At 40.0% G+C, this 17953-nt stretch overlaps 1 protein-coding gene and 1 pseudogene across 3 annotated transcripts in view; one reads left to right on the top strand and one right to left on the bottom strand.

Annotated features, from left to right (window-relative positions):
• Positions 1–17953, bottom strand: part of FRMD3 (FERM domain containing 3) — a 300351-nt gene that overhangs the window by 20696 nt on the left and 261702 nt on the right. The gene's annotated exons all lie outside the window — the stretch shown is intronic.
• LOC129480034 (uncharacterized) lies at positions 10623–10795 on the top strand (annotated as a pseudogene).

The following is a 17953-nucleotide window of genomic DNA, read 5'->3' as shown; positions in this document are numbered from 1 at the left end:
AATAAGAGTTTAAAAAGGTGTTGGAATGCAAGATCAACATATTAAAGCAGGTGGTTTACTGCATAGAGCAGAGACAATATAAAAAATGATAATGGAAAGTATCATTCAAAATAGCCAAACGCACAAATTAAAATAGCCATATATATCCAGGAATATCCATAACAAGAAGTCTGAAAAACTTGCATGAGGACAATGTTAAAATATAACAAAGTACCATAAAAGAAAATCTCAATAAATAGAAAAACATAATATTGTTCCTGAATAGGGGGCCTTGATACATTGAAAATTCAGCTCTCCTCTCATTAATCTAAAATTTGATGCAATTTCAATAGAAATCTCAACACACTTTCAAAAAAGACAAATGGTATATATACACATTAATAATCAAAAACCTCTGGATAATAAATCAGTGAGCACATCCAGACAATGGAATATTATTCAGTGCTAAGAAATGCCATGAAAAGTTATAGAGGAATCTTATATGCATATTATTAAGTGAAAGAAGCCAGTCTGAAAAGACTGCATATTGTATGATTCCAACTAATTGACATTCTGAAAAAGGCAAAATTATGAATATCATAAAAAGACCAGTGGTTGCCAGGAATTAGGGGAAGAGAGAGAGAAATAGGTGGAACACAGAACTCTTAGGGCAGTCAAACTATTATGTATGATACCACAGGGGTAGATACATGCCATTAAACATTTGTCCAAACCCACAGAATGTACACCACCAAGGTGAACCCTAACACAAACTATCAACTTTGGATAGTCATGATGTCTCAATGCAGGCTCATCAAGTGTAACAAATGTACTTCTCTTGTGTGGGATGTTGATGATGGGGGAGGCTGAGCATGTGTGAGGGAAATTCCCCATATGTGGAAAATTTCTATGCCTTCCTTTTAATTTTACTGTGAACCTAAAAATCACTCTAAAAGTATAACTTCCCTTTAAAAAAAAGCAATGCAGGAGAAACCTGACCTACCTGATATTAAAACTATACTGTACAGTAACGGAGCAGGAATAATAAAAGATATAATTCAGAACTATACCACTTAATATAATGGAAAATTCGTTTATGAAAAAGTTTTGCAAAAAGTTGCTAACCAATTGTGGGGGGAGGGGGGAAGATATATCCCCATACCATGTCATGCACGTGTAAAAATTCCTAAGAAGATAAGAAGATAAAGGGTTAAACTAAAAAAAAATTAGATACCACATGAAATTGCCAATTTTGAAGGTCATAAGCAGTTATTATCAGCAATTTCATATAGTTCAAGTAAATGCATTAATTATGAAGAATAAAAACAGGAAACACTTTTATAATCTTGGCATGGGGAAAACTAACATAAAAAAAGAAATGAAACCTAAAATATACAAAAAGCAAATAGTTTGCACATATACCAGTTCTCTGTGCATATAAAAAGTGCCTGTGTCGGCCAGGCGCGGTGGCTCATGCCTGTAATCCCAGCACTATGGGAGGCCGAGATGGGTGGATCACGAAGTCAGGAGATTGGGACCTTCCTGGCTAACACGGTGAAACCCCGTCTCTACTAAAAATACAAAAAATTAGCTGGGCGTGGTGGCGGGCGCCTGTAATCCCAGCTACTCGGGAGGCTGAGGCAGGAGAATGGTGTGAACCCGGGAGGCAGAGCTTGCAGTGAGCCGAGATGGTGCCACTGCACTCCAGCCTGGGCGACAGAGCAAGACTCTGTCTAAAAAAAAAAAAAAAAAAAAAACAAGTGTCTGTGTCATAAAGTTAACATTAAATAAAAATTGAAAGCCAAGAACCAATTAGGAGAGAAAACATTAACATTTGTAAAATATAAAGGATTAATATTCATATTATAAAAGAAATACTACAATCTATAAGGAAAGAACAAAAACACAACAGAAATGTACTAAGTAAACAAATAGGCAGTTCTCCAAAGAAGAAATGAAAATACACAATTATTTGAAAAGATCCTCATCTTCACTGATAAAAAGGATATGCAAATTAAAACAATGAAATCTCGTTTTCCTTTCAACCATTTTGCAAAACTTTTAAGAAACTGGCCATATCAGGGTGAGTGATTATGTAGGGGAATAGACAAGCTCATACTCACCTTGTTAGTATTTGCTTTTAGAGGATAATTTGCCCATTTCCATTAAAAGTTACGATTCGTATATCCTTCAACCCAACAATTACACTTTGAAGCATCTATTAAACAGAAATGCCTCTGTATACATATGCATTGCAGTACCATCTGTTACAGCCAAAAAACGAGCCATAACCATTTCCAACAATAATTTGGTAATTAAATAACTGAGTTATTATATCTTTATATTACCTAATATTATCCAGCCATTTCTAAAAAGGATGTATATTAATATGTATGGATATGGAAAGTCCTTCAAGTCATATGATAAAGTAAGAAAACTAATTCTGCAATACTATACCTTGAACAATCCCATTTATAAAAAAAAAATCCTATATCCCATGTGGCAATATTCATAGATCAACTATTGGGAGTATTAATGGAAAGCATCTATATATTTGTTCTTTTAAAAAATCTTTTACATAAGAACACATCATGTATTACTTATGTCATTATACAAATATAATCAATTTCATCACAATTCACTTAGAAGTCAGTTTCACACGTGTGCATGAGATATAGCCAATTGCAGACATTTCTCAGGTTGTATTTTGTTTTAATCAATTGGTAAAAACCACACTTACGCATATAGCCACAGCTTCTTTCTTGCTGTAAGCTCTAACTTTTTAAGTTTCTATTTCAATTCCTATTTCCCTCAAGCACCATAAAATAACAAAATATATTTACAATGAAAAGGAAATTGGCAGAAGGTCAGTTCCAATTCTTTGGCTGATATTTTGAGTAAAGCTCTGCCTTGAGGATAAAGTGGCGCTCTGCCTCACCTCAGCAAGCAAGCAGATCTGAGCTCAGACCCTTTCAACAATGAAAGCAGGGGGAGCGTGTTGTGATCATCCATTCTGCCTTCTCCCTAATCTTCTCACGTTACGGAACAATCTGGAGGTACACACCACCACTGCCTCCCTCTCCCTCCTGACTCACTGCTGACTAGGGTGTAATTTGTATTTATGACAACTTTATATCATTTGGAACACACCCTCCTGTTTTCCCTTTGCACTGGCTTGCTCACCCTCCTTCCCACTTGTCTCTGCTTTTCTTCCTTCCTCTCTCTCTTTTCATCCTTACCAAAAACATCTGACACCAAATTCACCCTGGGCTTCTCTCCACCAGCAGTGAGCAGGAAGCTGGAAGCCCGCACACTTCAGGCACAGGATGACAGCCCAGGGCACCACACATACCAGTGTTCCGAGCTGTGACCTTGGAGCCGAGTCTCAGCAGACGAACAAACACATTACTGTTGCAGTGGTTCACCATGTGCAACTGGAGGCTTCGTCGAGTCTGGATCTTGACCAAGCATTTTGCCATACTGGTTATTCCAATCCTCTTGGTCTCCTCGGCCTGTCATGGCCCAGGGCAGCCTTTCCCTAATGGTCCATTCTGTTTTAAAGGACCTAGGCAGGACCCACTGAATGAATCAAATGTCAGGTTCCTAATGCGGCCAACAGAAATAACTCATGAGGGATCAGCATTGGGAGGGGAGGAGGGAGGGGACGCTATTTTTAAACTCTCCACTCACTCCTCTAACAAACAATGAAAGATTACGCATCATCCTACTCTAGCCTTTCTAAACCTTCCAGACCAAAACAGAGGACCCTGTCCAAATGCCTCATGATTTCCTAAGAATCAAATGTCCCCAAAAGATAAGATGACAACTGGATAATTCCATAATGGAGAAATAACCCACTTTTTCTTCTAAAAATTGCTCCTCCAGCCTTTATTATACTCTAGAGCAGTACTGTCCAGTAAGATTATAACACAAGCCACTTCAAAGAGGGAAAAAAAGCATTTAAAAAGCAAAATAAATGTATTACAATTAATTTTAATAATGTGTTTTATTTGAAATTGAGATATTCAAATAGTATCTCAACATGTAATAATATCAAAATTTATTAATAATTAATCAACTCTTTTATTAATAAAGAGTTTGCATTCTTTTTTGGGACTAAGCCTTTGGAATTAGTGTGTGTTGCACACTGCACATGTATAGCACATCTCAATTCGAACCAGCCCCATTTCAAGTGTTCAGTAGCTACATATGGTTGCTGTCATGGTGAGCTCAGCTCTTTTCAAAGTGCTGAATTCCTCACATGCCTTATCTCCATCTCATAACAATGCTAATATTTTCTTCACTTTACAGATAAGGAAACAACAACTTAGAGAGAGTAACTGACCTGACCACAATCACAAAGTTAGTAAGTGGCAAAGCCATGATTTGAACCTAGGCTTCCAATTAATATCGGCTGACTAAAGTATTGTTTTAAATGCAGGTGCCATGCAACCACTACATCCTGACTTTTCATGAAAAGGATGAGAAGAAAAAATTTTCCTCACACAATTTCAACACGCCTGCATACATTCTTCTACTTTAAATATCTGTCACCAAAAGATGATTTTCTAATAATCCTCTATGAAACAAAGGTTTATTCAGAGCAGGAATTGAAATTCCATGTTGTTATGCATCAATATAAAATGGATTTGGCATTTCTGGAAAGCAAATTAGCAAAATATATGGAGTTTTATAGCTGTGGTATTCTTTGAACCAGAAATTCCACTTTTAAGAATTAACCCTGAGAAAATAATCAGAAATGCTGACAAAAATCTTTCGACAAAGATGTTCATCAGAGTATCATTTATTATAGCCAAAAATGTTTTTTAAGTCAACCTATATTTCCAGTGAGAAAATGGTTAAATACATGTGATGAAATATTGCACAGACATTAAAATTCATGTTTAGAAGAATTTAATGATGTGAGAAAATGCTTGCAATATACTACTAAATGAAAAAAGCATCTTTATATAAATGGTGTGGCATCGACTGTGTAAAACTGCACACAGGAAAAATGTAAGACCAGACAGTAAATCCCAGAAGGGAAAAAGGGTGTTGCCAGCCATGCACTGCGGCTGAGGTGGGGCAGGCCACTTCCAAGGACCTCAATGGGCCCCTCACTCCCCTCTCCTGGGTGAGCAGCCTCCAGTGTGGCACAGGAGTTCCTACTCTCACAGGAGTTAGTTCATTTTCAACCCTGAAGCTTGAAAGGAAAACATCCCTAAAAGTTCTCAAAATCTTCAACCCTTTGCGATTCCCCCTGATAATATAATTCTGAGCAGAATCCCCAGGTATAAAACAGATAGACTGATGCAAAGGTGGGACCCAGGACTAGTACCTACTACACCTCCCTCACTAGTCACCAACAGTGGTTCTTGAAGAATTACTAAAAATCTTCAGGACACTGAAGAACAAATCTGAAAATCACTGTTCACGATAAATCACTACTTTGCAGTAACACATGATGAATTTCGTAGATTAACGGGGGCTCATTTGCGTGGCAGTAGGCCATGGCTCAATACTGCGGAAATCTCCCTTTGGCCTGTCTGAAGGGAATACAGATAAATCTTTATGTTTATCATCATGTTAAAACAACATAGGACCTGACAGCTCACTTGAAACAAACAGACCTTCCAAAAACAAAAGAGAAAACAAGCAAAAAACCTGAAACAAAACTATCACCATATTTTATTTCTGTTCTTTTCTACCAGGATAGTTATTCTCCATAATTCTCAAGCTTAACATCTCACCATTGTTTCAAATGCTTCCTTCCTACCTTTCATTTTAAAAGTATTACTATCTTTGGGAGGCCGAGGCCAGCAGATTACTTGAGATCAGGAGTTCAAAACAAGCCTGACCAACATGGTGAAACTCCATCTCTATTAAAAATACAAAAAAATTAGCCAGGCATGGTGGCGGGCACCTGTAATCCCAGGTACTCGGGAGGCTGAGGCAGGAGAATTGCATAAACCCGGGAGGCGGAGGTTGCAGCAAGCCAAGATCTCACCGCCGCACTCTAGCCTGGGAGACAGAGTGAGACTCTGTCTCAAAAAACAAAAGTATTATTATTATTTTACTATAAACAAACAAACAAAAGTATTATTATTATTTTAACTATAGCCAGTCATAATATTTAGCATTTCATATGTTTTTCACTTTTCCCTCTCTTAAACCTGCTCTCACTCTTTATGCTACTTTTCAGAGATCATAAGTAGATTCCTTTACTCTTGCTTTTTATGGATCTTCTCATTTCATGGAGAAAGATAAGCTAGCAAGACAAGCATTCTATATTGCCTCAGCCATTTCTCTCCACCTTGTCTGACTCTGCCCACAGTGGTGGCTACCTTTCAAGAGGAACAAGAAAAGAGAGGTGGGAATATGGAACCAAGCCAAAGATTCTGCAGGATCCTGCACAGTGAGCATTGTTCAGGCCACTGTGCTCAACTGAACAGTATCAGTAGCACAACATTTGGATGCCCTTGAATACTGTTCCTGTTTCAATTCATTTGTTTGTTTGAGAATTGGGAATGCATGTCTGGGCAGTGACAAGAGGCCAAAGAAAGCAGAAGATGTGTGAAGAGGAGAATCGATTTTCCATAATGAGATATCAGAAACACTGCTTGCTAAGTCAGCCTGAAACCAAAGAAGAAGAATGGCATTCAGTGATAAGAACTGTTCATGGGCCTGAATTCCATGGTTGCTCCTGCACAAACCACCGGACACAGATCCGGGGAAAGGGGACAGACTTGCCTCTGCTTTGTGAGTGGCTAGAAGTTACTGGACATTTCAGAGCCCTGGTGCCTTGACTGTAAAATGGAGACAACAACTCCTCTCATGGTTGTTATGACAAGGAAATGAGAGATACATATCAAGTGCCTAACATAGAGCTGGTTCCTATGAACCAGAACTTACTAAGCAATTGTAGAAAGCAAGATTTAAAGCACAGACTTTGGAGCAGTCCTTGGGTTCCAATCCTGGCTGCATCATTTATCATCTCTGAGCCTCAGTTTCCACATCTGTAACAAGAGCTTTCATTTTACAGATGTAAAAGCAGTGTGTACCTCCAAGGGTGGTTGTGAGGATTAATCAAGTTAATACACATGGCATTCTCAGATCAGTGCCTTGCACGGCAATTTACTCAATAAATGTTAGCAGTTTTTTTTACAATACGTGGTCATTTTTTTTTTTTTTTTTGGTCTCTTTTAACTGCTCAAGAGGAAGACCGTGAGGATTTTAAATAGCCTGGATTCTCTTCCTTCTGTCAACTATATGTCTTCTCCTCAATAGTAGCAGTATTGCTGGTTGTGAGGAGTTAACCCGGCCATGCCTATTACCTTGGGAAACCTACAGAAGCCTGCTGAATGCAATTTTCTATCTGCAAAATGGTGAGGATACTGGGTGTTTACATGACTGGGTTCCTGACATGGAATTTAATAAATACTAACTATAATTATATCATCATCAATATCATGCAATTTATCTACATTAGTAAACAACAGACTTGACAAGTATAGTGGAGTCAGCCACTATAGTTAAAATAGTTTGAGAGATTCACTGAAATTTTAGCTAACTGCTAGCTCCAAGTGGAAAGATAATAAAATAGTATTACATTCATTAAATGTTCTTTGTAATCAGGTTAGACATTAAGTATAATGGTATAAAGAGTCCTTGGGACTAACACATACGTCAGAGGACTTTTTAAAGATTGTATTAATTTAATAAAATATATAAACAATAATTTTAATAATATATTTATGATAGGAGGGGTATATTCTTGGGTATACAGTAAAAAGAAAGGGAAGCTGTTCCCAACATCACTGAGAGACAGGACCACATGGTCAGGTAATCAACCATTTGTATAATTTAATTTCCTTGTTTGGAAAGTGAGACAACAGTATCTGTCCTATCCAATTCAAAGAAATGGTCATGAGTGTCAAATTATGATAACTTACATGAAAAAAACCCTGGAAACACGTAAGATGCTTTGGCATATTAGACACTGTTCCTCTTATGATTTCCCCTATCAGACTGAATGTTTCCTGCCTGTAAGCTGAGATCACTGCTCTCTGGGGCCCAGCATCACCTTGTAGAGTCAGGGGAAAGGTCAATAAAAATCCTCTGGAGAATACAGTTGCAGACAAAGTACAGTTCAAGCAGCACAGCTGGGCTTTCTTCAACACCACTGTTCTCAGTAGCTCTAAGACCTCCTTATCATGACTTACTTCCTTGTATTTTCCTGACTCTCTAACTTATTTATAAACGGAAAAGAGCACATCATTCAAAGCAGTTAGTTAACTTAGGTAAGGAAAGCCAACAAGCATGCTTGTGACTCAAGATAGTTGCTCTTGTTAAGTTACTGCTCCTATGTTATAAAGAATGCATACAGTTCCTCACCCCTCTCCAAGAAATTGACTGTAAGATTTATGCACAAAGTGTCTAAAATTATCATATTCTGCTCCAATAGGATAACATTTAAATGCACTTTAAAATAAAATTAGAACAAATATACAAAAAAGTCACTTCGTGTTTTTTTGTTTTTTTTTTTTTTTGAGACAGGGTCTTGCTCTGTCACCCAGGCTGGAGTTCAGTGGCCCATCCATAGCTCACTGCAGCCTCGACCTCCTGGGTTTCAGAGTGATCCTCCTGCCTCAGCCTGCCAAGCAGCTAGGACTGTAAGTACACGCCATCACATTTGGATAATTTTTTACATTTTTTTTATAGAGATGGCATCTCACTAGGTTTCTCAGGCTGGTCTTGAACTCCTAGCCTCAGGGATCTTCCCACCTCGGCCTCCAAAAGCACTAAGGATTACAGGCATGAGCCATCATGCCTGGCCCATTTGTTCTTTTTAAATGATATAAAAAGCCTGATGCATTATAAATATGCACATTACTTATTATGAGTTCTCAGTGGAAGCAATTTAGAACTCTGGATTTTGTGTTTTACTCTACAATACAGGACTTATATTTAATCTTAGGGCTTTAGGTCAGGACCAGAAGAGTCAGCTAGATTGAGTCCTCTCCCTTCAGTCATCTATCCCTTATTGAGCAGTCCCCAAGGGCAGGGCACTACTTAGGCTGGACATTTAAACTGACAGTTAGAAAGAGGTGTTTTAAGTACCCTGAGGAAGAAATAAACAGAGGAGAAAACTATTAATGCCATGTCATGTCAAGAGCCAAGAAATATGTCATAGAGGAGGAGCCACTTGAGAAATCAGTATCAATTTACCTGGTGCAGCAAGGAAAAGAAAAAAGAACAGCCAGAGCAAGAGAACCAGCACGAGAAGGAAGGAATTGGCACAGACAGGTGGTGCAGGAAGGAGAAGCTTTGTCTGAGAGAGAAGGATGAGAGGGTCCAGGCAGGACAAAAGGCCTTGCAGGGAACTAAGGCTGGAGAGGAGGGTGGAGGCCAGTGTGTGAGGAACCATTGGCCCCACTGTATGGGATTGGATTCTCCATGCAGTCAATGGCCAGGTTCTAGAAACTACTTCCAGCAAAGACTGTAGCAGGAGTTCAGGGGATGGGCTACAGGGAGATCAATAAGAAAGATGTTGCAATGTTCCAAGAAAGAGAAGAAGAGGAGATAGCAGGGAGCAGGTGATGAGGACTTCTTCTGAGATAGAATTCACAGGACTCTGATGTCTCAGTAGACAGGGAGTGTGGGAAAGGGTAACAAGGCAAGGGTGGCTTCCAGGCCTCTGGCTGGGACAGCTGTGTATATAGTGATGTCATCAACCAAGTCAGCAGGAGCAGGTTTGAGACTGGGTTTTGGAGAAAGAAGAAGTCATGAGTGGAGTTGTAAACACATTAAGCTTGATGTGTTAAATGTGAGCTGTTATGTGCCCTCCAGGTGGAGGTGTCCAATAAGCAGCTGAAAGCACAGAGCAGTAGCATGGGACCGAGCTGTCGGCATGGAGGTCAGGATCACTTTACTCTGTGAAAACACTATGCCTGGGATTCTGACTTCCTTCTCTCCACTTCTCTGCCTTGTCTCTCTCCAAATACCAATGCAGAACAAAAACAGTATTTTGAAATACTGATCAATGAGCTTCTCCTTCCACCTGTACTTATGAAATTCCTGAAGGCCTTCTAACGATCCCTAGCCTAGGCAGCAAAACTAGCCCACCCAAAAATAAAACAATGACCATGAATAGCTGATCACTAATTTCACAAGTCATTGCTCCAAGGCAGAAAGACCTCCTCCTCGACCTGCAGATGGGACAAAATAATCTGAAGGGAAAAGTGAAGAAGCCACAAGTAGAGGAGATGGTGAGGTAAGGGACCCCCAACCTCTAAGGATCAAGCACCATATACTGTGAACATCATTACGCAACAAGCCACCCATAGACTGTGCAGCAAGATAATTGTCTATCTCCTCTCTGATTTACCTACTATAAGAAACACCCTTACACTCAACAGCCCATGGTACGCTAAACCCTCATGAATAAAACTAGGGCCTGAATACCTATGGTTTACTCCAACTATAGGGGCGGGAGTAACATGAAGGGAAACCTTCCATAGCTGTCCATGGATGAAACCAGCTGAAAAGCTCCCATAGAGACCAGACAGGGAATTTCACAACTATAATGCTTTCTTCAGAAACATGCATGAGGAATTCTCTTGTAGTATAATTTAAATTATCTCAGCTTTGCACAGTGGCAGTATTGTAGCCAGTGAGGTTTATCCGAGGCGCAATTATTGGCTAATTAAACTATCTCACTGACCAAGGCTACCTACAACTCATATAAACAAAGTGTTTTTCCTTTATCTTGGTTGAACCTAGGGCTTAAGAATTTCTTGATGTTCCATGACTTGGATACATCAAGGCAATCTATTGATGGTAAACTTTTATCAGATGCCAATGTAGTCTCCCAAGATTTCCTGGAGGGGAAATGGATGACAATGCTGAACTTACTGACTCCAATTAGAACAGCCTGTTTTGGTTCCTGTATAATACTCTCAAGAAAGAGTCTACTTCCTTTGTCCCCATACAAGATGAATTTGTTTCTCCATCACTTCTGCTTTATTATTTCACTCCCTCCAGACATAAGTCACAATTAAAGATAAAGCATTTTTCTCTGAGTAAAGGAAATTACATTATATTACATAAATAAATGAAGCTTTAATTTTGTTCTCCATATTTCTCAACAGCTTTGCAGATGGTATTAAGAAACAGGGCATCTGTGTCTCCCTGTGGAAAAACCCAGGCTCTTCTGGAACTGTGGGCTCCTTGTGTTGCTGTCATGTAATCAAGAAGCTAGAGGTAGCAGAACCCAATCCTTATACCCAAAACACTAGCCAAGGGCACCTTTCTGTCTTCCATCTAGCTATGACTCAAAAAGAGAAGAGCAAATGGTCACTACATGCAAAACAAGTTGCCAATCACCATAGGTTTTGTCTTTCAAATTATCAAATATATATATACATGCTGAGACAGAGTTTCACTCTTGTTGCCCAGGCTACAGTGCAATGGTGCGATTTCAGCTCACTGCAACCTCCACCTCCCAGGTTCAAGTGATTCTCATGCCTCAGCCTCCCGAGTAGCTGGGATTACAGGCGCCCGCCACCATGCATGACTAATTTTTGCATTTTCAGTAGAGATGGGGTTTCACCATGTTAGTCAAGCTGGTCTCAAACTCCTGACCTCAGGTGATCCGTCCAAAAGTGCTGGGATTACAGGTGTGAGCCACCGCACCCAGCCAAATTATCAAATATTTTTTAAAAGTGTTATATCCAGTTTTCGCAGGGCTACAATGAGAGATATTCTCATATACAGTTTGGTGGGATGTGTGGAGGAAAGATGGTAAGAAATATTTTTGCATATTTATGTGGTAGAATATTGTATGTCCATTGAATCTAAAATTATAGAAGAATATTTAATGTAATGGGAAATATTCACGTTATGTTGTGAAATGAAAAAGCAGATTATAAAATAGCATCTCTAGTATATTTTTGTTAAAATTATGAAAATTGTCAGTAATATATAGATGGATTCTACACATTGATAACAGTTTTAGTATTAGGTGGTTTTTAATTTTTATTTGTGTTTTTGTATTTTCCAAATTTTCTACAATGATATGGTATTTTTTTCAAGAGATGGAGTCTCACTCTGATGCCCAGCCTGAAGTGTAATGGTATGATCACGGCTTACTGTAGCCTCAAATTCCCAGGCTCAAGTGATCCTTCCACCTCAGCCTCTTGAGTAGCTGGGCCTACGGGCACATGCCATTACCCTTGGCAATTTTATTTTTGGTAGAGACAGAGTTTTGCCATGTTGCCCAGGCTGGTCTCAAACTCCTGAGCTCAAGTGATACTCCTGCCTCGGCCTCCCAAAGTGCTAGGAGTATAGGCATGAGCCATCACACTTGGTCTAGTATTGCTTTTGATTTCACACTAAAAAACATAACAAGAGAGCATGCTTGACTTCTGGCAAACCCTAATCCCAGGAGAATATTCTACTTGTATGCTTTCTTTTATATAAATAAATGCTGTCCTGGTTGTATTTAGAATCCATACATTCATTCATTCATTTGTTCATTAATTCAGCAAATATTAGTTTAGCTCTTATTTTGTACCGGAACATCCCTAAATGCTGGGAACAGTGAGGGAAACAAGGTAAAGTCCTTGCTCTTTTGGAGCTGGTGTTTTAGCTAGGGAAGGCAGTCAACAAACAGGAAGACAATCAAACAAGTGAGACAGTGTTTGATAGTGTCAGGTGCCCTGAAGAAAATAAAACAGGGTGATAGCATGAGAGGGAGCAAACAGGTAGATTGGAGGAATTACACAGAATTAGGCACTGAGGGAAGACCTTCCAAGGAGCTGAAATTTGAGCTAAAACTTAAAGAAAAGAAATAGCCATACAAAGACTGGAGAGAAGACCCTCCTGGGTGGGGGAAACAGCTCTTGCAAAGGTCCTTGGGATTGCCCTGAGCTCGGCCTATTCAAGGGAGAATGGGAAACAGTCTGAGGGGTGGGCAGGAGGCAAAGCACGCAGGGCTTCATAGGCCAGGGGAAGGAGCTGAGATTTCAACATAACTAGATCTGAGCTCCACTTACCAAAATAATCCCCTGGCTACTGTATGGAAAATCTGGATGAAGGAGGAGTGAATAGGAGTGAAAGCAGAGAACCCCTCAGGCGATAACTGCACATCCAGTAGACAGAGATGAGGGGCTGCACATGGCTTGGGTGGCCATGGAAATACATTTGGGTTATACTGTAAAGGTTAGGATTTTGCAGATGGATTTGACAATTCAATGTCTTATGACCACTGGGCAATGGGAGAAGTTTGACAGTAAAGGCAAGCATTTACAAGTCTGACTCTACTAAGAGCCTGTTCTGGAAACAGAACATGGCCCCAGGGGACATAAGACGTGAAGGATGACCCATGTGGACTGTCAATCAGCAAGCAGGGGCACGTCTCCAGCCACAGGGTCAGTGTCAGAAGCACGGTCTAGCCCCAGAGACAAGGGCCGTCAAGGTCCTGGGGGAGCAGAGTGCTGGGGGTGGGGGCGGGGACCAGGGCAGGGACTCCGGAAAGGGAAGAAGGCGGGCATGAGAGCCAGAGAGCAGGACAGAGCAACAGAGAGAGCAAACTAAGGGCCCATCCAAAGGGCTGGGCTTGGGCTTCTCAGTTCCCTCCCCAGTAAGGGTACAATTGGTCCTAGAGCTGGGGTGGGGCCAAGCCTGTATTTAGGGGCCAATTTGTTCAGCTAGGCCAAGGTGCTAGGCAGGTACTGAGAAGGCCACAGATAACAAAGGATGCTCTATTTTTTAAATATGGATAACCCTTTCCTTAATAGCAAAATTTCCCGCCTATGTTCCGATTATCAAGTGAGTCATTCTGAAAACCTTGTTTATTTCTCTTTCACCCAAAGCATCTGCCCATTATCACATTTCTAATGTTGAAGTGGAGATATGAGGATTTTAAAAGTTCCCAATTGGATGCCTCTAAAGGAAGTGAGGGCTCTTTCAAGTAAGAAACACTCATTTTATATTACCTTTTAAGCTAGCTGTTATTAATTTTCAATTTTATGCTAGAAATTTGCAACTCACAAAAAGAAAGGGAAAAAGTTAAACCCTGCTTTTAAATATCATTGTTCCCCATTTTTCATGTTTCAGTTACCACATTTAAAAAGAAGATGGCACCATTTGACCAAAGAATCTCATTACTGGGTATATACCCAAAGGAATATACATCATTCTATTATAAAGATACAGGCAAGTGTGTGTTCATTGCAGCACTATTCACAATAGCAAAAAATCAACCCAAATCCCCATCAATGAGAGACTGGATAAAAAAAAAGTGGTACATATATACCACGGAATACTATGCAGCCATAAAAAAGAACAAGATCATGTCCTTTGCAGGGATATGGAGGGAGCTAGAAGCCATTAGCTTCAGAAAACTAACATGGGAACAGAAAACCCCACACCAAATGTTCTCACTTGTAAGTGGGAGCTGAACAATGAGAACACATGGACACAGAGAGGGGAACAACACACGCTGGGGCCTGTCAGCAGGGGGTCGGGGGAGGGAGAGCATCAGGATAAATAGCTAATGTATGTAAGGCTTAATACCTAGGTGAGGTAATAAGGTGATAGGTGCAGCAAACCACCATGGCACACGTTTACCCATCTAACAAACATGCACGTTCTGTACATGTATCCTGGAACTTTAAATTAAAATTTTCTAAAAAAGTAAAATAAAACTGTCTTTCACAGAATAAAAAGCAAGAAAGAAGATGGCTATACCTTTTGCTTTCAAAAGCAATGACCAATGATCTAAAACCATGTAAATAAGAACAGCAGCAATCTGGAGAAAGAATTATTAAAGAACAATCAGAGTGGAGAAGAAACTCAGAAATAATCTCATCGTGTGTTACAGAAGAGAAAATAAGATCTAGGTCATATCAATGTCCAGCATGTGCCAGATAAGAAGTAAATGTTAATCAAGTGAACAAATGAATGAACAAAGCTTGGCCCTCTCATTCTGTGTCCAGTGGTCTTCCCGCCACCAGAGAATCCCCATTAATATTGTATTCAGTGTCCACTGAAGTGCAGTCCAGCACCTGCGTATATTGGGGACTTAGGGGGTCACCATACGATGCTTAAATGAGAGTGACACAGCACCTACCCAATAGCTTGGCAAAAGCCCTGACTGTGTTTGGGTGACTCACCCTGGTTTACCGGAGTGATAGACCAAAAGCATGTAAAATGGCATGTCACCACCGTAACTAGAGCAGACAGTTCTCACATCTATTTTGGAATCTAGGGCTTTGGCATGAACAGAGATTTCAGAGTTTCAAAAACATATCACCCCCACCCCTTTTCATTTTGGTAGACTCATCTTCAAAATCTAGAGCAGCTGTTTCCAAATCTTCTTTTGGGGAAAAAATGTTTGTACATACAAATAACTGCATATTTATTTATAAATTAGATACATGTATATCTGTCATTGTATATCTGCACATTATAAAACCTATACAATAGAAATTTTATGAAGAAGTGATAAAAATAAAATATCAGTAGAAGTCTGAATAATTTCTTCCTCCACCCCAGTGGATCATTGTATGTACCCTGCTCTGGAAGCCACAGCTCTAGGACCTCCAATTCGCCATCTGCCAAACCAGGAATGACACTGCACTCCTCTGTTTACGGCATGAGCGTACACTCCCAAGACTCAGCCTTGAGCCAGCTGACCAGAGCCTCTTCTCTGAACCTTGCCTGCATCGCCTCAGATCTATTATAAAGAGTCCACCTAAAAGAATGGTAACCAGCACACACTGCCCAACACTTTCTCTCATTTAAGTGGCACTGGATCTTAAGAGAAGGGAGGAGATGGAGGGAGAGGCTCTGAGATCCTGTCTCAATTTAAGCTTGGGGATTGCAAAGAACATCTACTTAACACTCACTACCAACCCACTGACAAAAATGCAAGAAAATAGAACCCCATGCATCTAAAACTCAGAAAATTCTAGCTTCTGCTTTCTAGCAACAATAGGTTTAGTAATATTTTCACCTTTCCTCTTCTGTGGTTTCTTAGGGAAGTGGTGAGAGTGTTTATTTATCTAAGTCCCAAGCAAAATGTCTTCCCCTCCGCAGACCACACTCTGGCTGTCACAGCTGGTCACACAACACTCTCCTCTGGCTCAAATCCCAGCCCTCAAGGACTATGACTAGACTACTTCCTAGGACACTTGACTGACTTATTTTTTCACCCTAGCCAAGTCCTTTGAAGCAATTAATTATTATTAAGTGGGGTAGCAAAATGCTCACCTGAACAGGAGGAATGATTTGGGAAGCTCTGCTACTGAATTGCTTCCACAAAGACAGCCACTCTTAACACAGACTGTAAGCAAATGAGTAATTAGAACTAGCCCCTGGAGTGAGTCATTCCTTATTTAATGAATTCAACTTTAAAATCAGAACATGATTCCCAGAAGGGAGCGAGCTTCCTGTGGGAAGTCTGTTTCCCCTGCAGCCTGGCTCTACTAAGAATTCTGTTTGCTGCAACACACTCGGTCCCCAGCCTTCTCACCCCTCCTTCTAGGGTGATGGAAGTCTCTGAGGAGTCAGCAGGTCCTGGCATGCTGTGCTGGAAAACCAAAGCCTTGCACCCTGTCCTGTATACACAGGAGCTCTTCTCATTGAACCACAGAGATCACCCATACTTAAATAAAATATGTTGTCTCTTTTGATCATTCATTTGCTATAATTGAAAAATAGATGTAGTTCCTTAGTTACCCATTCTGTTTCAGCAAGAAGGAGTTGAGCCGTTTTAGCTGTCTTCAACGTCATCTAAGATAGCTGGGCCAGGAATCTGAGTATAAGGATGTAATCCCAGCTTTCCAGAATACTTACCCAACCATGTAACATTGGGCAAATTTTCTCACCTCTCTAGGCTTTGCCATTTGTAGAAGAATCCTGAGGGTATGTGCTAGATCAGAGGCCAGCAAACATTTTCTATGAAGGCTTAGATTGTACATTTTAAGCTTAGCTGGCAAAATTTTAAAACTTAAAAGTTGAAGGTGGTTCGAAAGAGGCAAAATGGAGGATATTATATAGGTACTTTTATCATCATCTAAAATGTAACTGTTCACTTGAAGGCCAGAAATAAATGGTGCTGGGCCCACCACAGGCTATATGTTGCTAACACTTGTGCAAGACCTTCCTCAACATTCCCTTTAACTCTCAAAAGCTATGAAAAATATTCCTGTCCCCAAGTTCCCATTCTCATAGTAAAAAGGCCTCAAGCCACAGTCTTGGATTTTTTTTTTTTTTTTTTACCTTGACATTCAGCAAGAGAATCAGAGTTAAGAGCTAGAAAGCATTGAGTGGTGCTCAAATCCAATATTCTTGTTTTGTGGATGAGGAAAATGAAGCTCTGAAAGGTGGACAGTCTTGTCTGTGGTCACCTGGCTGCTTGGCAGAGGAGCCAACACCAGGTTTCATCTGAGACATTAATGCAGAAAGACAGGAGCCACCTGAACCACTGCTATGCTTCCACTGCGGAATGCTGTATTTCATAAAATGAACTATTTGTGGAGAATTAGCCAACTACAAAATTGAAATGATGCACACTATTGGTGTCTTAAGATGTAAAATACAAAATGTTTGCAAGATAAGGTGCACTGAGTTTGCATCAGGAACAAGGCATTGAGCTTCCTTACAACACAGTAAACACTCAAAATTTCAAAGTCCCCTTTCAAGTGATATAAACTTCTCATGAGTACTTAAGTTGTCAGTAAATACAAAAAAAGAAAAAGAAAAAACCCAGAGTTCTAAAGATGAGAATAGCTCCAAAGAAAAACACAAAAGAAAAGGTAAAAAGCTTTTGAAAAGACTGCAAAATAGGAATCTGCAGAGCGTGCTCAGGCCTTTATGTTCTCAAGCTGTTCTTGGCATCTCCTACCCTAGAGGAGTTGCCGACCCAAACTGTGGTGCTGTCTTCAAGAATCCAATAAGTGTTGGCTGG

The sequence above is a fragment of the Symphalangus syndactylus genome, chromosome 3 (genome assembly GCF_028878055.3).
Source record: "Symphalangus syndactylus isolate Jambi chromosome 3, NHGRI_mSymSyn1-v2.1_pri, whole genome shotgun sequence".
In the NCBI taxonomy this organism is placed as follows: domain Eukaryota; kingdom Metazoa; phylum Chordata; class Mammalia; order Primates; family Hylobatidae; genus Symphalangus; species Symphalangus syndactylus.
This window is presented reverse-complemented; position numbering and strand designations above follow the sequence as displayed.